The sequence below is a fragment of the Stegostoma tigrinum genome, unplaced genomic scaffold (genome assembly GCF_030684315.1).
Source record: "Stegostoma tigrinum isolate sSteTig4 unplaced genomic scaffold, sSteTig4.hap1 scaffold_173, whole genome shotgun sequence".
In the NCBI taxonomy this organism is placed as follows: Eukaryota; Metazoa; Chordata; class Chondrichthyes; order Orectolobiformes; family Stegostomatidae; genus Stegostoma; species Stegostoma tigrinum.
The window spans coordinates 4,639-29,778 of record NW_026728114.1 but is presented as its reverse complement, the minus strand read 5'-3'; the positions used below and the strand labels follow the sequence as shown (position 1 = coordinate 29,778).

Below are 25,140 nucleotides of genomic sequence, written 5' to 3'. Positions count from 1 at the left end.
ATTTACATACATGTGAGACACGGGGAGGGTCCGAGGACTGAATGGACCCTCATTTACTTCAGCAGGAAAATCTCAGTGGTCCTTCCCGACTGTGCCTCGGCAGCAGCAGCCCCATCGTCCCAGTTATGCCCCAAGCTTTCAGTGCATCAGTGGTAGCAGGACGGCCAACCCCTCACTCTTTCCCAGTGGGGTCTACATGTTAATTACTCCGGGAAGCGTTTCTGTATGAGCCTGGCCTGATCTACACATCTCCCAGGAACTATATGGTAACTGTAAACAGTCTTAAAGTGAGCCCGATTGATTCACCCTCCTATCAGTGACTCGCCAATGATTATTGCCTGTTTCATCATCAGTCCAGTCTCATCTACTCTTCCTCTGAGTGAATCCTTTCTGTCCTCTTCCATTCAGCCCGTGCCTGGGAGAATGCAGCCAGAGTCCCCTTCAGGCTGCATTTCATTCTCCTCACTGTCTCGGTGCTGCCACATACATCACCTGTCTCTCCATTTCCCTCTGTAATAGTTCTTGTGAAACCCATCCCCCTCCCCGCCCGACCGTCCAGCTGCAATGTTGGAATATCACCACATTGGGCATTGCCATTAGTGCTCCAGCTCATTCAAATTTCTTGACAAAACAGAAACACAACTCATCAACAAGACTAAGTGGCAGGCAAATGAGATACATCATACATCTAAAAGCAGTTTGTTGTTCAAAAGTGGAACTAACTTTAATTTGTATGCGTATAATAGAATCAGGAAGAATAATACATATATAGCATGCAACTCATTTCACTGAACACATTTGTGCAAATAAATGATATCTCTGCAGTTCAACCAATTCCAACAGCATAACATTAGAGACAGAGCATTTGGAAATGATACAGAAATTTCAGATACTAATGATTTAAAGAGGAGGACAGATTAAGATCGGGAAAACTGAACAGGGTGTACACACAAAAATCCATTTCGCAATTGGAATGCCTCATTCAGGCAATTACATCTCTCTCCCTCAGTCTCAAATGGTCTTCTTCCCATTCGATTTTCTTCCACTCTCTGAGCCACCCCCAATAAGCAGTTCCCTTCCCTCCCCAGTTTAGCCTCATGCCTTCCTTTGCACTGGTATGTAATGGTACCTTTCTAGTACATGTTTGATTTTCGATGAACACACCGCACTGGTTTGTGACCAGGTCGGCCAGTTGAACCTCACAGAATATGAGTTGCCTGATTGGTCCACATTAACAGCCCAAATCAGGGAGCCCTGGCTGACAGCTCAGTCGTGTGAGGGTCAGAGATGCTGACACCCTGGCAACTATCTCTGAATGAGGCAGTGCTAAAGTTGAAGACAGTTCATTTGTAAATAAAAGTTGAATTGGAGATCGACACTGGCCTCAGTGTATTTAAAATACATCTCCAGCACTGGGTTTGAATATTATTGTTATCCTTTTGTTATCAAACATCTCTGTGTGCAGTGCTCAGCAGGGTTATAACATGGAGATGTGGGAACAGGATTGTTTAGATTCCCTACAGTGTGGAAACAGGCCCTTTGGCCCAACAACTGCACACCAAACCTTGGAGCATCCCACCCCGACCCACGCCCCTGAACACTTTGGGCAATTTAGCATGGCCAATCCACCTAGCGTGCACCTCTTTGGACTGTGGGAGGAGACCGGAGCACCTGGAGGAAACCCATGCAGACACAGGGTCAAGGTGCAAATTCCACACAAACAGTTGCCTGAGGTTGGAATTGAATCTGAGTCCCCAGTGCTGTGAAGCTGCAGTGCTAATCACTGAGCCACCGTGCCGCCCTATATCGTGTTGCTTTTGCACAAACTTTGACAAAGAGGAAAGGCCACTGATAATGGCAAATGCTGGAGAATCCAAAATAACAAAGTGTGGAGCTGGATGAACACAGCAGGCCAAGCAGCATCTCAGGAGCACAAAAGCTGACATTTCAGGCCTAGACCCTTCATCAGAGAGGGGGATGGGAGAGGGAAGTGGAATAAATAGGGAGAGGGGGGGATGCGGACCGAAGATGGAGAGAAAACAAGATAGGTAGAGAGGAGAGTACAGGTGAGGAGGGAGGGAGGGGATAGGTCAGTCCAGGGAAGACGGACAAGTCAAGGAGGCAGGATGAGGTGGTAGGTCGGAAATGGAGGTGTGGCTTGAGGTGGGAGGAAGGGATGGGTGAGAGGAACAACAGGTTAGGGAGGCGGAGACAGGCTGGGCTGGTTTTGTGATGCAGTAGCGGGAGGGGAAGAACTGGGCTGGTTTTGGGATGCAGTTGGGGAGGGGGAGATTTTGAAGCTTGTGAAGTCCACATTGATACCATTGGGTTGCAGGGTTCCCAAGCGGATGAGGAGTTGCTGTCCTTGCAACCTTCGGGTGGCATTATTGTGGCACTGCAGGAGGCCCATGATGGACATGTCGTCAAAGGAATGGGAGGGGGAGTTAAAATGGTTCGCGACTGGGAGGTGCAGTTGTTTGTTGCGAACCGAGCGGAGGTGTTCTGCAAAGCGGTCCCCAAGCCTCCGCTTGGTTTCCTCAATGCAGAGCGGGTCAGGAGTGAGGGGGCAGGTCACTGTGAGGGGGGTCAGGACTGCAGGGGCAACTCACTCTGAGCGGGTCAGCACGGAGGGGTAGGTCGCTGTGAGTGGGTCAGGACTGCAGAGAGAAGTCGCTGTGAGCGGGTCAGGACTGCAGAGAGAAGTCGCTGTGAGCGGGTCAGGACTGCAGGGGCGAGTCAGTGTGAGCGGGTCAGGTCGCTGCGAGAGGGTCAGGATGGAGGGGGCAATTCGCTGTGAGCATCCCAGTTCACTCTGTCACGGCATCCCATTTCACTCTGTCACGGCATCCCATTTCACTCCGTCACGGCATCCCATTTCCCACAGCCACTGCATCCCATTTCACTCAGTCACTGCATCCATGCTGCGTGGTCCATGCTGTGTATAAATGTGGCATCAAATCCTTACTTGGAAGTTCATTTCCTCTTGTAATAACATGTGGCATCATTAGCATCCTTAATCACTTGCATTTAATCGGAAAGCCTGGTCCAAACACCAGATAACATGACAGTCCTAACAGAATGCATTTTCCAATGTTTTCAACATATAGTCATGTGTGTCTCAGTGAATAAAAATCCTCCTCATTTTACCCCAATTATATCTCATAATAAAGGGAGTATGTCTGAAAGTCGTCTCATCCGAAGGAAAACAGACTTGCTCCAGGAAAGCTGCTAAAATATATCAAGAAAAATATATATGAAATGATTCTAGAAATTTCTGCAACACAAAGATCAAAGGAAACAATAGTTTGATGAACACACTGTTAAGTGTTGCACTTACACATCACATTTTGGAAAACAAACCACACTGATTTTCTACTTTATAAAAAAAATTGTTCCAAGTCTTCATTATGCAGCACTGCAGTGAACTGAAAAGGTGTAGACTTTTAACCTGCACAGAAAGCATGTGCAGAAGTTAAAACAAAAAAAAAGCCACTTCTGTCCGAAAAAGACAATATTATATTACAAAAGGCCAGGGAAGTTGGAGAATGCAGCATCATGCTTCCTGCAGAGATCAAGTTTTGTCTGTGTTGTAAAAAACAAAAGAACTGTGGGCACTGTAAATCAGCAACAAAAGCAGAAGTTGCTGGAAAAGCTCAGCAGGTCTGGCAGCATCAGTGAAGAGTGAGATCTGAGGAAGGGTCACAGGACGCGAAACATTAACTCTGACATTGTCTACGTCAAAGTGAGTTATGTCTATTGCTTCAGCAAAATCGAACCAACTCTGAATGAAAATCAATGCTTAAGAAATATCCAAAACATCCGCTGTCCCCGTTGTGGCTTCCTCTACATTGGGGAAACGATGCAGAGGCTTGGGGACCGCTTTTCAGAACACCGACGCTCAGTTTGCAAAAAACAACTGCATCTCCCAGTCACGAACCATTTCAACTCCCCCTCCCATTCCTGAGAGGACACGTCCAACCTGGGCCTCCTGCAGTGCCATAATGACGCCACCCCAAGGTTGCAGGAACAGCAACTCATATTCTGCTTGGGAAACCTGCAGCCCAATGGTATCAGTGTGGATTTCACAAGCTTCCAAATCTCCTGTCCTCCCACTGCATCCCGAAACCAGCCCAGCTCGTCCCCGCCTCCCTAACCTATTCTTCCTCTCACCCATCCCCCCTCCCACCTCATGCCGCACCCCTATTTCCCCTCATCCCGCTCCCTTGACCTGTCCCACCTCCCCAGACTGACCTATCCCCTCCCTGCCTCCCTACCCATACTCTCCTCTCCACCTACCTTCTCCTCCATCCATCTTCCATCCGCCTCCCCCTCTCTCCCTATTTATTCCAGAACCCGCACCCCCTCCCCATTTTCTGAAGGTGGTTCTCGGACCAAAACATCAGCTTTTGTGCTCCTAAGATGATGCTTGGCCTGCTGTCTTCATCCAGTTCCACACGGTGTTATCTCGCATTCTCCAGCATCTGCAGTTCCCATTATCTCTCCAAAACAAAGGCTGCTGTCTTTCAAAACCCAATCTCAGATTTTGCAGATAGTCCTTACCCTGAAAAAATACCAAATATGTATAAAGAGGAAAACTGGAGGTGAAACCATTCAAAAAATTTTCATTGGCACAACAAATGTTCCAACTGGAAAAGCAGGTTAAGCACCTGTATATAAGGAAACTTTAAACAGACACTTACAGCCAACAAATGAGAGAAATATCCATTTCTTGCTGGATTACCAATTTTGCTGTTGGGAAAATAGGCCTAGGCTTAGCAATGTAAATTCAAACAAGATAGCCCCCTCTCAGAACTCAACACTCACAGTCGTAGAGTTCTGTTTTCACAGGTTGGCGTATAATAGCATCAAGCACAATACACCAAATCTTCTTTGGCACCTTTTCCTTCCATAAAACTGCTTTTAGTAGATGCGCACTGAATTCATTTTATACACGTTGAACAGTTGCTAAGTTCAAGAGGCCAGTTCCAGCACTTTGACTTGCATCTGCTTCATCATCAAAACAGAACAAAATAAAGACCCACTCCTTGTAAGTCACGTTTTCCATTTTTAGTGACAAGGTGAAGTGCAAGAACTGCTCACTTGATGTTAAAATCTCCTAAATATGTACCTATATATTTCAATTCTGTGAAATATGTGGAATGAGTTCGAGAGAAGGATTAATTTTGTTGCGCTGGGAGAGAGCTGGGACAGATAAAATAGGTTGAATGGCCTCCTCCCATGCTAAAAATGTCCATAACTGTTCTTGGCCCTGCTAAATTGAAGTGGCCATCCTTTTATTATGACTGTGAGACGCAGCATGTTACGATAGATGGCATAATGAAGAAATCCTTTGTTATTAATGAATTTTTCAGCACTCGGCATTCTTCCGAAGTCAAATGTTCGACATATACCTGTTGCACTGACTTGGTTCCAAACAGTTATAATGTGGAGGTGCTGGTGTTGGACTAGGATAGACAAAGTCAGAGCTCACATGACATCAGGTTATAATCTGACAGGTTTATTTGAAATCACACAAGCTTTTGGAGTGCAGTCCCTTCATCAGGTGCGGTCAGGGAGGAAAACACACAGACACACAATTGATAAGCAGACAGATCAAAACATGATACAACTGGTGTGAGTGGAGTGTCAGATAATAAGTCTTCATCCAGGATGTTTGTTTATTTGCAGATATTTTGTTGAAGAAACACACAACTTGTAGTTACAGTCAGTGTGGTATCTTATAAATTCTTGCTTTTGAAATAAAGGTTAAAACTCTAAGACAGATTCTGAACACAAGCCTCTAAACTACAAGTCAGAGTCTGACCTGAGATGTCACCTTTTGTACATTCCTGTTGCGCTGCCTGATTATCATGACAACACAGCACTGACATGGACTTTATAAACGCTTTACTTGCCTCTAACACTCTTGGTCACCTGTATAGAGTTATTATCTGACACTCCACTCACGCCAATTCTATGATCTTTTGATCTCTCTGCTTATAAGCTGTCTCTCTCTGTGGTCACCTCACTAACTGCGCCTGATGAAGGGGCTGCACTCCAAAAGCTTGTGTGATTTCAAATGAACCTGTTGGACGATAAGCTGGTGTCATGTGACTTCTGACTTCAAACACTTATAGAATGTGTTTTCAATCCTATCGTGACTTGACAATAAGTCAACTTCTTAAAATTTCTAAAATGAGAATGTCAAGTGAAGTATGTCTAACCTTGAGCATTTAAAAAAGGAAATATTACAACCATAGTATAGTCAGACAGTAAAGACAGAAGGAATGATTGAATCGACTGTGTCTGACACCACACAATTAGTCCCCCTTATGGAAGAAAGGTTGGCTGTGTTCTCTTTCTTCAGGAACATCCAGCTAATACCACCTTACTACTGCTTGTTTTATTCATCTGGTGTTCCATCTAATTCCTTGCAGTCTTGGTCAAACCTTCATGTAATTTATTTAAATTTTCAATGAAATAAATTTAACTTTATATTCCACAATTTTAACATTTCCTTTTAAGCTTTGAACGGTTCAGTTCATACAGTGCACATGTTGTGTGAATAATTGGAGAAGATGGTGGAAAAATCAAGATATATTGACAAGTAAACAAATGGCTAACTTCTGTTTCCTTGTCAGTAATGCCTTTTCAACAGAACATAAAGTTGCGCAACTATGTAGAGATAACAATTTCAAACTGGGAAGACCACTTTGTGGTCCCCACACCAATCTCTATTCACTACCGACTGATTGCATTACTCCGCCTTGGCAACAATGTAATATTACGCTTGTCTCAGCACAACCTTGGCATCTTGTTTATCCCATGATGAACGTCCAACAACACATTCATGCAATCCCTCAAGCTGTCTCTTTACATCTTTTCAATCCTGCCTACCTGTCTTTTGTCTTGGCTTATTAGCAGTGAAACCTTCATCTGGAACTACTTCACTTCTGGACCTGACAATTCCAATGCATTCCCTGTTGGAGTCCCACATTTGCCCATTGAAAACTTGACGTCATCTAAAACTCCACTGCCCGAGTCTCACCTTGAACCAAATCCTATTCTCTGTACTTTCTACCTGGCTGACACTATTAACGGTAATTTTATTAAATTCTCATTTTTGTTTCCAAATCGTTCCTTGGCTATGCCTATGGCTATTTTGGTAATCTCCACCAGTCCAACCATACTTCAGGACATCTGCACTCATCTAATTATGTCCTCTAGCCCACTCTTGATTTCAAACTGCCCACTACTAGTTGCCAAACATTTAATTGTGTCGGCTTCAAACCCAACAAGAGACTTCCTGCACCTTCAGCGAGCAAACTCACATCCAGAACCTCAACCCAAGCAACAAATCTTCTCAAAACTCGCTAACTTCCTCCACCTCTTAGCCTCTGTACGTTTCCTCTTTTAAGGCACTTTTTAAAACAATCCTCTTTCATCAAGCTCTTGATCGTCAAAACTAAGAACTTAATAAGGCTCAGTTGTATTCTGGGATCGTGAATACTCCTTTCAGACGCCTTCAAAGTTTCCCTCCATTAAAGAGATTTTATAAGTGGTTGAAGTCATTGCCAAGCAGAGGGGGACGAATTGGGGAGTTACTTCAAAGAGCTATGATATGCCAAACGACCTCCTTCCACACTGGCCAACTCTGATTCTACAAAAACAAAAATGATTTTCAGACTTGGGAAGATCCCTCAAAAATGTCACAAGTAACCAGCTTATGGGCAGAGTCGAACTGCTGAGATGATAGACCAGGATTTAGGGGTACCAGGAGTGATAATATGCTGAACACAATCAAATTTTGAGCTTGTAGAATGATGTGGTCTTCATCATTTTTGACACTTTGACCATTTTCCTTCCTTTCCACAGAACAAGTCAAATAGCGGCAGCACAATGTTGCATGGACGCTCGAGCCTGCTCCACCGTCAATGATGATTGTGGCTGGTCTTCCACATCAATTAAACTTTTGCTCATATCTCATCCTCTGCTCAAAACATCGATCTATTCACGTGCAGTATCCCTCTCGCTAACTTAATGAGAATTCATTCCAATCACTGAACTCCGAACGCAGACCCACCCCAGGTCAAAAAATTCAGCTGAGATCAGGAACTGATCTCGCCTGTATGGCTGAGCTGGCTTTTAAAAAGTTTGCCAGTGAGAGAGTCTCAGTGAGAAACATTCATTAAAAAAAATAATTGCATGGATTGCTCTCCAATCCTAAACTCTATTCAAATTCAGTTGGCTGAACGGTTGGTTTTTGATGCAGACTGATGCCCTGCAGAGAGGGCTCAATTGCCATACCAGTGAGCTTACCACAAAGGGTCTTCGCCTCAACCGCTCGACTTGACTGAGGCGTGGTCATCTTCAGGTTAAATCATAACCAGTTGTCTATCTTTAAGGAGTCGCCAAATGGCGTGCTAAGACTTTACCTTTAACCCTGATAACATGGCAACAAGCAGATAACTCAGCTGATGTCACTGACTAATAAAATCCTCAATTATACTGATATTCATGTTGTGATATCATCAGAAGGCATGCTCAACTAAGTTTTAATTTGCAAATTAAGTTAACAACCATTCAATCAATATTACTGAAGTACTCATATTACTGATCGTCTCCATACAACATTGTGGTTACATCTGTTCATAAGTGAAGTGTAATGTAATTGCACTTACTGTGGTTTTATCAATGTGATCCTGCAATGAGTCAATAAGCAGGTCACCCACAGGTTGCCAATCAGTGTGGACTCCCTCAGCTGTTATCACATGAGCCTCAAGATCATCCAGAGCTTTCTGCAGTTCTTGAAGTTTCTCCAACACCTTTTCCACCTGTTTCTGCCAGTTGCTCGCACGGGTTTTCAATTGCTCCCAATTTTCCTTCACTTCTGTTGACTGTTTGCGGACAGCTTTGGCAATTCTCTGGGCTCTCTCTTCCAGGGTAGGTTCTGGAAATATGAAATGCAAATAATTTATCAACTATTCATGATTTTGATCGATAGATTTTCTTTCGAAACCCCTTTCCTTTAAAAGGTCTCTCTGGACTTTCTCCTGAAATTGGGATATATATTATAAGACTGAAGCACATCAATGATAAATTCTGTAATCAGCTAGCAGGTCGTCGAGTCCTGAACAGATAATCACAGAGAACCAATATAAAGCCAAATAAAATTCCGCAGATATTTGAAATTTGTCACTACCAAGGAAGCTTTAAAAAAGGAAAAGGATTACTGACTAAATGGGTACAATTCTCAACAAAAGATTTGAAAAATCCTTTCAGTGTATCTTTCGTAGCTATGAGACAAACATCCAACACAAACCAACTTTCATCTTTCAGGACTAGCAAGTTAGAATGATAAACCCAAAGTCTACCCTGCACAGTTCGCTCTAGAACTCACTTAATGAGGTTGTTAAGAGATGTAGAGATACCAAAGTGCGCAGCTGGATGAACACAGCAGGCCAAGCAGCATCTTAGGAGCACCAAAACTGACATGTTGGGCCGAGACCTTTCATCAGAAAAGGGGGAGGGGGAGAGAGTTCTGAAATAAATAGCGAGAGAGGGGGAGGCGGATCAAAGATGGATAGAGGAGAAGTTAGGTGGAGAGGAGACAGACAACTTAAAGAGGTGGGGATGGAGCCAGTCGAGGTGAGTGTAGGTGGGGAGGTAGGGAGGGGATAGGTCAGTCCGGGGAGGACGAACAGGTCTCGGGGGCGGGAAGAGGTTAGGAGGTAGGAAATGGGGGTGGGGTTTGAGGTTGCAGGACGGGATAGGTGGGCTGGTTTTGGATGCAGCCGAGGGGAGTGTGCAGCAGATCAGGGAGTCACCTGAGGGTGGTGGGAAAAACGTCTTTGGTGGTGGGGTCGGATTGCAGATGGCAGAAGGGTCGGAGGATGAGGCATTGAATCCGGAGGTTGGTGGGGTGGTATGTGAGGGCGAGGAGGACACTGTTTTGGTAGTTATTATGGGGTGCGGGTGTGAGGGATGAGTTGTGGGAAATGCGGGTGACACGGTCGAGGGCGTTTTTGACCACTGAGGAGGGGGAAGTTCCGGTCCTTGAACAACCCTCAACAGTTTCTCTTTCAATTCCTCCCACTTCCTCCAGACAAACGGGGTGGCCAGGGTAGCCACATGGGCCCAAGCGATGCCTGCCTCTTTGGAGGTTACATGGAACGCTCCCTCTTCCGTACCTACACTGGCCCTCAACCTCACCTCTTCCTCCGTTACATCGATGGCCGTATCGGCACCGCTCGTGTTGCCACAAGGGGCTCGAACAGTTCATCCACTTCACCAACACCTTCCTCCCGAACTTGAAGTTAACCTGGACAATCTCTGATACCTCTCTCTCCTACCTGGACCACTCTATGTCCAACCACTGAGAAACAAATATCCATTTCAACTCCACCAATTCCCACAGCTACCAAGATTACACCTCCTCCCACCATATTCCCGCAACACTTCATCCCCTATTCCCCATTCCTTTGCCTCTGCGCTCCCAGGATGAGGTATTCTATTCCCGTATATCTCAGATGTCCTCATTTTTCAAGGACCACAACTTGCCCCGCTCTGTGGTTGATAACGCCCTCGACCGTGTCTCCAGCATTTCCTGCAACAAATCCCTCTCACCCCACCCCGCAACAACAACCAAAACAAAGTCTCCCTCGTCCTAACGTACCACCCCACCAACCTCCGGATACAACGCATCATCCTTTGAAACTTTCAGATTCTCTGGGAGGCTACGGAGGAGGTGGCGGAGCCTTTGGCCTTGATCTTTGAATCCTCATTGTCTACAGGTTTAGTACCAGAAGGCTGGAGGGTTGCAAATGTTGAGCCCTTGTTCAAAGAGGGCAGTAGAGATGCCCCAGGTAATTATAAACCCAGTGAGCCTTCCGTCTGTTGCAGGAAAAGTTTTGGAAAGGATTATAAGAGAGAGGATTTATAATCATCGAGCAAGCACCAATTTGATGGGAGATAGTCAACGTGGATTTGTCAAGGGCAGGTCGTGTCTCAGAAGCGTCACTGAGTAATTGTGGAAGGTGACCAAGCACGTGGATGAGGGTCGGGCAGTTGACGTGGTGGACATGGACTTCAGTAAAGCCTTCGATAAGGGTCCACATGGTAGGCTATTGGAGAAAACATGGAGACATGGGATTGAGGGAGATTTAGCAGGTTGGATTAGAAACTGGCTTTGGCGAAGGAGGCAACCAGTGGTGGTTGATAGAAAATATTCAGCCTGGAGTCTGGTTACTAGTGATGTGTCTCAAGGATCTGTTTTGGGATCACTGCTGTTTGTCATTTTCATAAATGACTTGGACGGAGGCATTGGTAGATGGGTTAGTGGAGTGGTGGACAATGTGGAAGAATGTTGCAGGTTACCGGTAGACTTTGGATGAACTGCTGAATTGGGCGGAAAGGTGGCAGATGGAGTTCAATGCAGATAAATGTGAGGTGATTCACTTTGGGATGAATAATAAGAAGGCAGAATATTGGGTCAATGGAAAGATTCTTGGTAGTGTTGCTGTGCAGAGGGTGTCCATCCATGTCGATCCCTGAAAATTGCCATCCAGGTTGATAGTGCTGTGAAGAAGGCTTACGGTCTTTTAGGTTTTATTGGCAGAGGGATTGAGATCCAGAGCTGTGATGTCATGCTGCAACTGTCCAAAAAGCTGGTGCGGTCTCATTTGGAATATTGCGTACAGTTCTGGTCGCCCCATTACAGGAAGGATGTGGAAGCATTGGAAAAGGTGCAGAGGAGATGTTGCCTGGTCTGGAGCGAAGGTCTTCTGAAGAAAGGCTGAGGGACTTGGGTCTGTACTCATTGGAGAGAAGGTGGTTCAGAGGGGATTTAATAGAGACATACAAGATGATAAGTGGATGAGATCGGGTGGACAGTGAGGGTCTTTTTCCGAGGATGATGACATCAGCTTGTATGAGGGGGCACAGCTAAACAGTGAGGGGTAATAGATTTGAGATAGATGTCAGAGGCAGGTTCTTTACTCAGAGAGTGGTCAGGATGTGGAACCCCCTGCCTGCCAATGAAGTTAGCTCAGCCACATTAGGGGCATTTCAACAGTCCTTGGATAAGCATATGGATGATAATGGGATCGTGTAGGGGGGATGGGCTTAGATTAGTTCACTGGTCCATCCAGATCATCGCAATGGGCAAAAAAGCACACCGTTGTCTCTACTTCCCAGGAGGCGAAGGCAATTCCGTGTGTCCACAAGGGCAACTTTCACTGATGTACCACAGAAAGCATCCTATCTGGATGCATATCACAGCACGGTTCCTCTAGCAAAACAATCCCTAATTATTATGGCTCCTGCCTTTCTTCTTCCAGGCAGAATTGGTTCTGCTTTGCAATAACTATATTGGGAGAAAATCCACGCTCAGTCTAAGTTAATTCTTCCAACAATTCAGATACCATGGAAGACTGAGAAAATAGTTGGTGTGTGTGGGAGAGAGAGAGAGAGAGAGAGAGAGAGAGAGAGAGAGAGAGAGAGAGAGAGAGAGAGAGAGAGAGAGAGAGAGAGAGAGAGAGAGACAAAGCCAGAGGGGTTGCTGGGGAGGTGGGGGGGCGGGGGGGTGGAGACAGAGAGAGAGAGAGAGAGAGCGCGAGCAAGAGAGAGCGCGAGAGAGACAGAGAGAGCGCGAGAGAGACAGAGAGAGCGCGAGAGAGACAGAGAGAGCGCGAGAGCGCGAGACAGAGAGAGACTGTGAGAGAGAGAGAGAGAGAGAGAGAGAGACAGACAGGCAAACAGAAAAGGCTACAGAATGTGAGAGTGTGTGAGCGCCTGCATCAGGCAGTGAGAGAGATGTTGTTGAGGTGGAGATAGTTGAGAGTGTCGATCACCAACAATCTCTCCTGGTCCACCCAGATCGTCACAATGGGCAAAAGCGCACACCCATGTCTCTATTTCCCCAGCAGGCTAAGGTAATTCGGTGTGTCCACAAGGTCAACTTACATTTATGTACCAGAGAAAGCATCCTATCTGGATGCATGTCACGGCATGGTTTGGCAACAGCTCTTCCTAAGACCACAAGAAACTACAGAGTCATGAACACAGCATAGTCCATCATGCAAACCAGCCTTCCATTCGTTGATTCCACCTTGACTTCCTGCTGCCTCGGGAAAGAAACTGACATAATCAAAGGCCCTTCTCACCCGCCAATTACACTCTCTTCTCCCTTTTTCTGAAGGGAAGGTGTCAACAAGTTTGTATACATGTGTGAAAAGATTCAAGAACAGCTTCTTCACCGCTGTTATTCGACATCTGAATAGGACACTGAAAAGTTTAAATCTAATTTTGATCTCGCTCTCTGTGCATCTTCTCTACAGCTGTCGCTATGTTCCATTTCACTAATGCGCCTTGTATGGTATGATCTGTCTATACTGCATGCAGAAGAAAACTTGTCACTGTACTTGGGCACATGTGACAATGATGACTCAAATCAAATTGACTGTGTGCAAGAGAGAGGTGAGTGTATGATTGTGTTCAAGAGTGCAAAGACAGTGCATGAAAGCGTGAGTGTGCGCATGACAGAATGTGTGTGCCAGTGACTGTGCTCAAGAGTGTGTGAAAGAGAGTTAGCACAAGAAGGGAAGTGTTACAGCATGCATGAGGGAGTGAGAGTGTCTCTAAGAGTGAGTGAGCTTGACAGCAAGCGAATGTGCAAGCGTAAGTGTGTGAGGGAGAGATTTGTGGTAGTGTGTGTGTACTTGAGAGTAACAGCATTGGCAAAAGATCCTGCGACAGTGCATGCAAGTGTGCCACAGAATGTGTGCAAGACCGTGTACGACTGTGTGGCGGTATGGACTATGAATGAGTGAGAATGTGACAGAGTGTGTTTGTGAGAGACTGTGTTCCTGACTTTTTTTTTGTGTGTGTAGTGTGTTTGTGCATGAGGGACAGGATATGCATGTGCAACATCGTGTGACTGTGAACTTCTGTTTGTGCCTGTGAGTGAAGTGATGGGGGAGAACAGGGAGAGGAGAGATAAAGACTGAGAGAGAGAGGGAGCATGAGACATGAGGAATTAGAAATGATGAGTGGTCAATACCTGGAAGAAAAAAAGAACAGCGTCTGTGTGTTAAGAGAAACCGCTGGATCTGATATGGAGGCTATTGTTTTATTGATTGTACTGAATGAAAAGCAAGTGTCACCTCTCAGTGTCAGGGGACAGGAGATGTGCATTAGAGAAGGAGATATAGTCAGCCTTGTTAGAGACAGCAGACACGTTGCAAATGCATAGAAACTGACATTAAAGCTTTCTTGTCAATATGTAAAGAGGTGAGACAAATATGACGAGTTAATATTGTACCTTTGCGCTCAGTAAAATCATAGAATCATGAATCAGAGAATCCATACTGTGTGGAAACAGGTCCGTCAGCCCAACGTGTCCACACTGCCCCTCACAGCATCCCACCCAGACCCATCCACCTATAACTCACCTAACCGACACATCACTGAACACCTTGGGAAATTTAGCATGGCCAATCCACCGACCTTGCACATCTTTTGACTGTGGGAGGAAACTCGAGCACCCGGAGAAAACCCATGCAGGCACATGGAGAATGTGCAAACTCCACACAGAAAGTCACCAAAGGGTGGAATTGAGACAGCAGTGTTAACCAGAGCCACTGTGCTCTATATTATGCTCATTAAGCTGCAAGCATTTTTTTTTAAACGCAAGGAAACGTACCATCGTCACATAATCCAAGAGGTTTCAATCTTCTGTCAGCTTTGAGAGCTTTATCCATATCCACAAGGACAAGGTGATGTTAATGGTGTGAGACCGGTTAGTATGCAGCAGCTCGCCATGCAAAAAAATTAACGGCACTTTCATTGCTTTTTTCCGAGGGGCGCAACAGAAAGACAAGAACATGAAAAAATCCTGAAATCTTTCTCCAATTTCAATCTCCAAGGGACCATCCATTCCTCAAAAGTCAGAACCAAACTGAACATGGGCCTCCTGCAGTGCCACAAATGATGCCAAACGAAGGTTGCAGGAACAGCAACTCATATTCCGCTTGGGAACCCTGCAGCTCAATGGTATCAATGTGGATTTCACAAGCTTTAAAATCTCCTCTCCCCCCACTGCATCCCAAAACCAGCCCAGTTCGTCCCCGCCTCCCTAAACTGTTCTTCCTCTAACCTATTCCCTCCTCCCACCTCAAGACCCACCTCCATTTCCGACGTACTAAACTCATCCTGCCCTCTTGACCTGTCCGTCCCCCCCCGGGCTGACTTATCTGCTCCCTACCTCCCCACCTATACTCTCGTCTACAGTTTCCATCCCGGCCTTTTTAAGTTGCGTGTCTCCTCCCCACCGATCTTCTCCCTATTCCCCTTTTTTGATGAAGGGTCTCCACTCGAAACGTCAGCTTTTGTGCTCCTAAGAGGCTGCTTGGCCTGCTGTGTTCATCCAGCTCCACACTTGATTCTCCGAGGGAGTGGTGGAGGCTGGGAAAATTACAACATTTGTGAGGCATCTGGAAGGGGATATAAATGAGGGGGGTTAAGATGGCTATGTAGCAAACGCAGGAAAATGGGACTGGATTAGTTAGGATATCTGGCTGACATGGACAAGTTGGACCAAAGGGTCCATTTCCATATTCTACAGCTCGATGACTCTGACTTTATTTGGTAAGTTGGATTCAGAATGGGCTGAGTTGGCAGGAAGCAGAAGGTTATGGTTGATCCATGTTTCGTGACTGAAAGTCTGTGTCCAGTGAGGCTCTCCAGAGATTATTGTTCGAGCGCTCACTGCTGTGCTATATCAGAATGATTTAGACTTAAATGTTTCGAGGGGTGATCACTAAGTTTGTGAAACATATGAAAATCGCTGAGATGGTAACTTGTGATGAGGAGAGCCCAGGAGTGCAGGGTGATGCAAACAGGCAGGTCAGATTGATTTGTGTGGCAAATGGAAATTAATCTGAACACACACGAGGTGGTGCACTTGCGAACGACACACAAGGCGAGGGAATTCACCAAAATCCATCAACAGCATTTTCCAACTCACAACCACTTCCATTTAGAGGGACAAGGGCAAAAGTAAGATAGGCCCATGATGGACATGTCATCTAAAGAATGGGAGGGGGAGTGGAAATGGTTTGCGACTGGGAGGTGCAGTTGTTTGTTGCGGACTGAGCGGAGGTGTTCTGCAAAGCGGTCTCCAAGCCTCCGCTTGGTTTCCCCCATGTAGAGGAAGCCACACCGGGTACAGTGGATGCAGTATACCACATTAAGCAGAGGTTCACCTGCACATCTGCCAATGTGGAATGTCATCTTGGGGCCTGGGATAGGGGTGAGGGAGGAAGTGTGGGGGCAAGTGTCGCATTTCCTGCGGTTGCAGGGGAAGGTGCCGTGTGTGGTGGGGTTGGAGGGCAGCGTGGAGCGAACAAGGGAGTCACGGAGAGAGTGGTCTCTCCGGAAAGCAGACAGGGGTGGGGATGGAAAAATGTCTTGGGTGGTGGGGTCAGATTGTAGATGGCGCAAGTGTCGGAGGATGATGCGTTGTATCCGGAGGTTGGTGGGGTGGTGTGTGAAAACGAGGGGGATCCTCTTGGGGCGGTTGTGGCGGGGGCGGGGTGTGAGGGATGTGTTGCGGGAAATGCGGGAGACGCGGTCAAGGGCGTTCTCGACCACTGTGGGGGTAAGTTGCGGTCCTTGAAGAACTTGGACATCTGGGATTTGCGGGAGTGGAATGCCTCATCGCGGGAGCAGAAGCGGCGGAGGCATTGGGAATAGGGGATGGAGTTTTTGCAGGAGGGTGGGTGGGAGGAGGTGTATTCCAGGTAGCTGTGGGAGTCGGTGGGCTTGAAATGGACATCAGTTACAAGCTGGTTGCCTGAGATGGAGACTGAGAGGTCCAGGAAGGTGAGGGATGTGCTGGAGATGGCCCATGTGAACTGAAGGTTGGGGTGGAAGGTGTTGGTGAAGTGGATGAACCGTTCGAGCTCCTCTGGGGACCAAGAGGCGGCGCCGATACAGTCATCAATGTAACGGGGGATGAGGTGGGGTTCGGGGCCTGTGTAGGCGTGGAAGAGGGACTTTTCCACCTTCGGTCCGCCTCCCCATCTCTCCCTATTTATTCCAGAACCCTCACCCCATCCCCCTCTCTGATGAAGGGTCCAGGCCCGAAACGTCAGCTTTTGTGCTACTCAGATGCTGCTGGGCCTGCTGTGTTCATCTAGCCTCACATTTCATTATCTAACATCCTGGTAAATCTCTGTTTCTCTGTCATGCCTTGTCTTTCTAAATATTTTTGAGTCAACTCCAAATTTAGCCACAGTACATTCACCCCTTTCCTCAAAGTCATGAGTAAACAAGCTCAAGACCTGTGGTTCCTTCAGCGCTACCTCATTTCTTACCGACAAGCCAACCCTGTTATCTCTGTCCATTTTTATCAGTGATAATGGGAACAGCAGATGCTGGAGAATCCACTTTAACAAAGTGTGGAGCTGTATGAACACAGCAGGCCAAGCAGCATCTCAGGAGCACAAATGCTGACGTTTACTGAAGTATAAGGGTCTCGGTCCGAAACGTCAGCTTTTGCGCTCCTGAGATGCTGCTTGGCCTGCTGTGTTCATCCAGCTCCACATTTGGTTATCTCTGACCATTTGCCTGTTCTTTCTATAGGACATGAATCATTGGATATTTAGTTCCCAACAACAATGTCTCTGTGATACCCAGAGCGATCAATCTGCACCACAAACTCATTCACTTTGTTTCATACACTCCCTGCAATTAAATACAAGATCCTCAGTCCGCCATTTTCGGCCACCGTTCTTATCTGCTGCACCTGAAGTCAGAGTCCTGACCATTTCCATACTTTTGGTCCTATGACTTGCTCTGGAAACTTTGCTGAGCACTTACCAGCTTCTCACTTTTTCCATAATTTTCCATGCAACTGAACTCACCCGCTCCACACTTTTTATTTTAACGCTCACCCCCCGAGACCTAGCTCTGTCTTTTGCCAGGATACTTGTCCCCATATGATTCTCGTCGAGCCTATGCCACCAGAACAACTCCCTCCTTCCCCATACCCATGCCAATGTCCCATGAATTCAAACACATTTCTGCCATGCCACCATTTGAACAATGCATTTACATCTTGAATTTTCTTGACACTGTGCCAAATTGCTCAGATAAGAATGCAGAGATTACTACATTTCTGGTTCTGCTTTCTCACCTCAGCGCTCATAATCCCTCAGCAGAACCTCTTTCCTCTTTCTTCCATATCAATGGTACCTGTGTGGACCACGATAGCTGGATTTCTACTCCTCCTACTTCAAGTTCCTTTGTAGCCGAGATGGAATATCCTGAACCTGGGCACCAGGCAGGCAACACTACTTTCGAGACTCTCGATCCTCATCACAACGAACAGTGTTCATTCCCCTAACTATACTACCTCTGATTATAACTACATTTCACTTTTTATCCCCTCCTGAATGTCCCCCCTGTGCCACAGTGCTACAGTCAGCTTACTCATCTTCCCTATACCCTGCACTCTCATCCACACACGAAGAAACAATCTCAAAGCTGTTAGATAAGATCAAAGGCCAAGGTTCCTTCTGCACTACATCCTGGATCCTTCCACCTGCCCTGTTCTTTGTCACACTCTCACGTCCCTGGCCACTGACTGAGTTTCAGCTAGTTAATCTAAGGTGTTTGACTGCCTCCTGAAGCACAGCATTCCCTGGTAACTCTCCCCCGCATGATTTGTTGATTGGTCAAAACTGAGGTTCTAGTTCATCAACCTTGAGCTGGAGTATGGGGTATGACCACTCCCCCGTCACGTAGGTACAAATCATCGTCTGGCCTGGCATCTCCATTTCAATTACTTCGATCTTAATTTGATTTAAAAACATTCTGGTCTTTTAGTTTGTAGCCTGTAAATATTTCTCCGACTTAGTTTCAATCTCAAAGTTCCCGATAATAGATTCTTCAACCACGAGCTATCACCAAACAATGAGCCTGGTTCACCCTCTGGGTCCCTGATTCTGGCTTCAATTTACCCTGTTTCAAAATAAAATGCTTAAGAACTAACAGGCAAAAAAAAAAAGGAAATGGCACCTCTTACACTCTGCACAGACACTGCCACCAAAATATACATTCACTCTAGATGCGATCTCTCCTTCCAGAACATGCAAAGCATACTGATCCCTAGCAATACACGACCTTCAAAACCTCAGCTCTCAGCTTATTACTTTTGAGTACATTCTCAAATGCTTTCTGCAAGTCCAAACACAACACATTTACTGGCTTTCCTCGATTAATTCTCCTTCCAAAACTTCCTCCAAAAACGCAAACAATTAGCCAGACATAATTTCTCTTTCATCAGGCTATGGTGATTCTGTTTGATTAGATTATGACTTTCCAAATGTCCTGCTACTATTTTCTTCATCGCTGATTGCCACATATTTCCAACAATAGATGTTAGGATGGTTCGGTTGTGGTTATCTTCTTTTTGCCTCTCTCCTTTTTAAATAGGGATGTCACATCAGCATTTTTCCAGCCCTCAGATGCTTCTCTCGAATCTAAAACTTTTTGGGAAATTACAATCAATGCATACACCGACTCTGAAGCTCATTGTTTAGAATCTTAGAAAGTCAACCATCACGGCAAAGAGTCTAATCTGCTTTTACTCCATCAGATTGTCTACTACAACTTCTCTCATGGTACTGATGGTGTGGTAGTGATGTGTTTAATTCTTCCCTGTATTCTGTAGTAATAAGGGGATCCTTGAAGTATCTTCCACTGTAAAGACTACCCTTTTCTCATTGCCGTGGTTCCTGGATTTAAAAATTAACCTGGCCATCTCAGCCGAGCATATAATTAATGGCATTACCTCTAAAACCTTTTCTGCTAAAGTGTTCAATAGATTGCTACAACCTGAAAGAACTAATTCTTCCCCTAAATTAATAGGCAACCAATTTGAAAATGTGGCCTCTGGTCGTAAAAACTTTCACAAATGGGAGGAATCTCTACAGATATACACCATCAAGCCTCTGAAGCATCTTAAATGTTGAAAAAATAAGATTTGTTTCAATTTTATAAACTCCAATGAATGTCGTCCCAGCCCGCCCAACATTCTTAAGCATAGCAATCCCCTCCGCCATTTCCGAAATCAACCCAGTCAACATGAGGTGTTCGGCCTATGCAGCATTCACTCTGTGGCCGTACACGACTTCTAAGTTACCATCCCGCTGCTACGACTCTACTTCTATTTACGATGCAGTCCTCTGTCCATCCGAACATACTACCCTTGAACACATGGGCTCTTTTCTTTTGAGACACCTTATGAGCTGTACCTTATCAAATGCTTTGTTGAAATCTCAATGTACGACATCAACTGGTGGTCCTTCGTCAGTAATGTTTGTTTCCTTCTCAAAGCACTGTAGCAAGTTTGTCAAGTATTATTTCCCCTTTATAAAAGGATGTTAACTCTGTAGGATGTTATAGCACACTCAGTACCCTGTTATTTCATCTTTCATTGCCGGCATGAACATCTCCCCAGGTTCACCTAAATTGGCAATACTGCCTTACTATTTTGTCGAAGTATCTTTGTAATAATGGTGTTATGTTCACAATCTTTCAATCCTCCGAGAATTTTCCACAATCTAAGGATTCTTGGAAGATTATCATCAGTGCCTCCATTGTATCTGTCGCTGCATTGTTCAACATGAGAGGATACAACTCATCATACCCCTTGGATATTTTCTCTACTGATTGGAGTCATGTTTGGAATTCTGTGCAGTGACATTCACTTTTAACAGTTTGCTAAATACTACCAGGAACAGAAATTGCGATCCAGCTGCAACTAAACTAAAGCTTTCAGCACGGAAGAAAGTCTTTCAATTCATTATGAACCGAATAACTCCTGAAAAGGGCAATACAATTTGCCTCAGTCCATAAATGTTCCTTCTCCAACATCCTGAGATGCATTATCTGTATTTCTTCAAATTTACCGCAGAATCTGTTTCAATCACCCTTTCAGCAACACGCATGACAACAATTCGGCATTTTTAGTCCCCCTCTAGCCTCCGTTGCACACGTGCATTGTTAGATGATTATTTATTTGTGTGCCTGCTTTTTTGCTCGAATGGAGAAAGGTAAATTTCTGTTCTTTTGTCATCAGAACTATTGCCTCCTCACTCTCATCTTCCTTGTTTTATCCTGTGCTGGAATATTTAATTTGTTGACATATCTGAAATATGTGGTTGAATGGATTGGGTTTTGTAACATTGCATTCCCCATAGACCACCTACCCGTCCTGTTGCTTGTTCTAACAGTTATTATCTCGCAGAGTGGAAAATGCAGTTTGAAAGCAATGGAACGTTATCGATGAAGAACTTGATGCATAAATTGCTGCGATCTTCCAAACTACAAACTCACCTTCAATTCTTTCTCGGTCAGAGCATTATGCCGGCGCAAATGAATCGTGTTCTCAATGGGACTTCCAAAACCATGGAATTGAATTTGCATATTGATTTCTTCTTCCCTCTTCAGAAATGCAAACTAGTATCGTGATGAAGCTTCCAAGGCGATGATTGTGTCTTTCGATGAACGGAAAAGTGACTCTTAGATTCATGGAAATATTTCACTACTTCTATAAACATGAAAGGCAAACATTCTCCCTGCATATGACCCAGTCTCATTTTATCGTATCTTTCTGATTTTACATGCCACGGGACAATCATTGCAGTGTAACAGAAATGTTGATCATGGAAATTTATCACTGTTTTCATAAATAATGGCAAATTTTCAACATCTTGCAATTGTATGAAGGCTCAGTCTCATCACACCTCGCCTGCTGCACAAAGACATTCTTACACTGCTTTCAATGTTAGGACTTTAACAAAACACAATCGTGACACAAATGCATCAACGCACTACTTTCAATAGGATCTGATATCCTTGCCAGGCACTGGAGGGGTTGCGGAGACTGGTGAGTGGATAAAGTCGTTCCTCTGTTCAAGCAGGAAAACAGGGACTTTCCAGGAAACTACAGACTGGTGAGTGTCTCATGTCTCAAAAGTATGGGCTAATAAGGGACAGCCAGCATGGTATTATGCGAGGCAGGTTATGTCTTACCAAGTCAGTTGAAGTTTTCAAGGAGGTGACAAGGGTGATCAATTTGGGTAGAACAGTTGATAACATATATACATGGATTGTACGAAGGTTTTCAATAAGGTCCCTCATGGTATGCTCATCCAGAAGATTAAGATCCATGGTGACTTGGCCTGCCCATATAAGGCAGACGGTAGCGGTGGAAGGCTAACAAAGATAACACAGTATAGGGCTGGAGGAACACAGCAGGCCAGGCAGCATCAACAATGTCAGCTTTCCTGTTCCTCTGATGCTGCCTGACCTGCTGCGTTCTTCCAGCATGTACAGTTCTTGCCGTCTCAGTGGTGGAAAGCTGTTTTTCTGGCTGCAGCTCAGTGACGAGTGGTGTTCCGCATCGATGTGATTTCTGCTGTTTGTGATATGTGTAAATGACTTGGTTGCAAATGTAGACGGGGGATTAGTAAGTTTGCAGATGATATAAGGACCAGTGGACTTGTGGACAGCATGGAAGGTTGTCAAAGGACACAGCAAGATACAGACCAATTGCAAACACGAGCGGAGAAATGGCCGATGGAATTTAATCTGGGCAGGCATGAGGTGTTGCATTTTAGGAGACCAAGTGTGAAGGAAAGGGATACACAGTTAATGGTAGGACCCCAAACAGCAGTGATGTCCAGAGGGATCTTGGGGTCCGAGACCATAACTCCCTGACAGTAGCCACACAAGTAGATCGGGTGGTCAAAAAGGCATATCGCATGCTTGCCTTTATTCATAGGGGAACTCAGTGCAAGAGTCAGGATGTCACATTGCAGCTTTCCAAGACTTTGGTGAGACCACACAGAGTATTGCATTCAATTCTGGCCGCCACATTACACTAAGGACGTGCAGGCTTTGGACAGGGTGCAGAAGAGATTTACCAGCATGCTGACTGGAATAGAGGGTATGAACGAGAGGGAGAAGCTGGAAAAACTCTTCGTTTTCTCTGGAGCAGTAGAAGCTGAGGGCAGGCTTGATAGAAGTCTATAAAATTAGGAGATACATAAATACAGCTAACGGTCAGAAAATTTCTCCCCCGGAGTTGAAGTGTCCATTATTAGGGGGCATGCATTTAAGCTGAGAGGGGGGAAGTTCAAAAGAGATGTGAGGGGCAAATATTTCACAGTGAGCATGTTAAAAGTGTGGAATACATTGCCCGGGGTGGTAGTGGATGCAGATACGATGAAAGCATTTAAAAGGGACTTATAGTTAAGTGCGCGAATAGGTAAGGAATGGAGGACTATGGATCAAGGACAGGCAGAAGGGATTATTTCATTTGTTGTCATGTTTGGGCCAACGGGCACATTCCTGTTGCTGTAGTGTTCCAAGTTTTATGCTCACTTGTATCATGATTGCAAAAAGTAGGATTGGGAAGAATTTTTGAGAAGCGTTTGTGAACATTATTTCATGTGAGGACAAACGGGATAAGGATCAGGTGACACAGCACAAACAGATTTTGGAGCCCATGATGAATCATACGGACCTCACAAGCACCAATGATCAGAGGGATCTCAGGATCTTGATGTGCATGCCTGTTGATCCCCCAATGTAATAGACCAGGTCGTTGAAGTGGTTTGGAAGGCACATTGGATACTTGTCTTTATTAGACTTAATATTAAGTGATAGAGTTTCAGAATAGGCAGGGTATGTACAAAATGTTGGTTAGGCCCAACAGTGAAGTCAACGGTGAAAAAATACAGTGAGACTTGGACAACTATCAGGCTTGGCCTGATAAAGGTGAAGTTACATTTGCGCCATACAAGTTATAAGCAGCAATCAGCTCCAACAAGAGAGAATATGACCATATCAAAAAAATTCCATGTCCTTACCCTCACATCATCCTTACATTTATTTTTTTTTTAAACGTGCAAGTGCTATCCAAGCCATGCAAGGCTATGGGCCAGGTGTTGGAAATGAGCTTAGAACAATTCAGTGCTTGTCCTTGACTGTCACTGAATCCGTGAGCTTAAGAATGTATTTCTCCTGTATTGTAGACGACGCACGTGCTTGGCTATCCACTAAACCAAGGTGGGTCAGTTATACAAGCAGCAGTAGCCAGGTCCATGGTACAAACCACCCTGCTGTGGGACAGGGTCAGGCAAATCCAAGTTAGCGGACATGGTTGGAGACTCATTCATTGGGGGCATAGATTCTGCAGCCACATTTGAGACACCAGGGCTGCGTGTTGCTTCCAAGCTGCCAAGGTCAAGGACATCTCTGATTGGTTGCCAGAAACTCTTAAGGGGGAGGGTGAGCAGCCAGAGGCCACTGTGCACGTTGGTACCAATGACATAGGCAGAAAGAGGGATGACATCCTGCGGATTGTGTACAAGGAGTGAGCAAAGAGGCTGAAAGGCAGGACCTCGAGGGTAATAATTTATGGGTTACCACGAGTGCCACATGTTCGTGAGTTAAGTCAGAGAAAGATAGGTGAGATGAATGCATGGTTAAGGAGCTGGCACAGGGGGCAGGATTTCCGGTTCATGGATAATTGGGACCATTTCTGAGCAAGGGGTGACCTGTGTAAGAGGGATGGGAGGCAAGACGCTGTGAGTGGGTCAGGATTGAGGGGACAATTCATTCTGAGCGGGTCAGGGCGGCGGGGGCCGGTCCCCGTGAGCGGGTCAGGGCGGCGGGGGCCGGTCCCCGTGAGCGGGTCAGGGCGGCGGGGGCCGGTCCCCGTGAGCGGGTCAGGGCGGCGGGGGCCGGTCCCCGTGAGCGGGTCAGGGCGGCGGGGGCCGGTCCCCGTGAGCGGGTCAGGGCGGCGGGGGCCGGTCCCCGTGAGCGGGTCAGGGCGGCGGGGGCCGGTCCCCGTGAGCGGGTCAGGGCGGCGGGGGCCGGTCCCCGTGAGCGGGTCAGGGCGGCGGGGGCCGGTCCCCGTGAGCGGGTCAGGGCGGCGGGGGCCGGTCCCCGTGAGCGGGTCAGGGCGGCGGGGGCCGGTCCCCGTGAGCGGGTCAGGGCGGCGGGGGCCGGTCCCCGTGAGCGGGTCAGGGCGGCGGGGGCCGGTCCCCGTGAGCGGGTCAGGGC

General features: G+C 46.1%; 1 long non-coding RNA gene across 1 annotated transcript; it reads right to left on the bottom strand.

The window, feature by feature from the left end:
- Positions 1-698: 698 nt before the first annotated feature.
- On the bottom strand, positions 699-8,947 carry LOC132207835 (uncharacterized). The gene is made up of 2 exons (XR_009443889.1): positions 8,682-8,947; positions 699-4,561 (listed from the first exon to the last, which is right to left on the bottom strand). It is a non-coding gene; the product is annotated as an uncharacterized LOC132207835 (long non-coding RNA).
- Between the last annotated feature and the right edge of the window lie 16,193 nt (positions 8,948-25,140).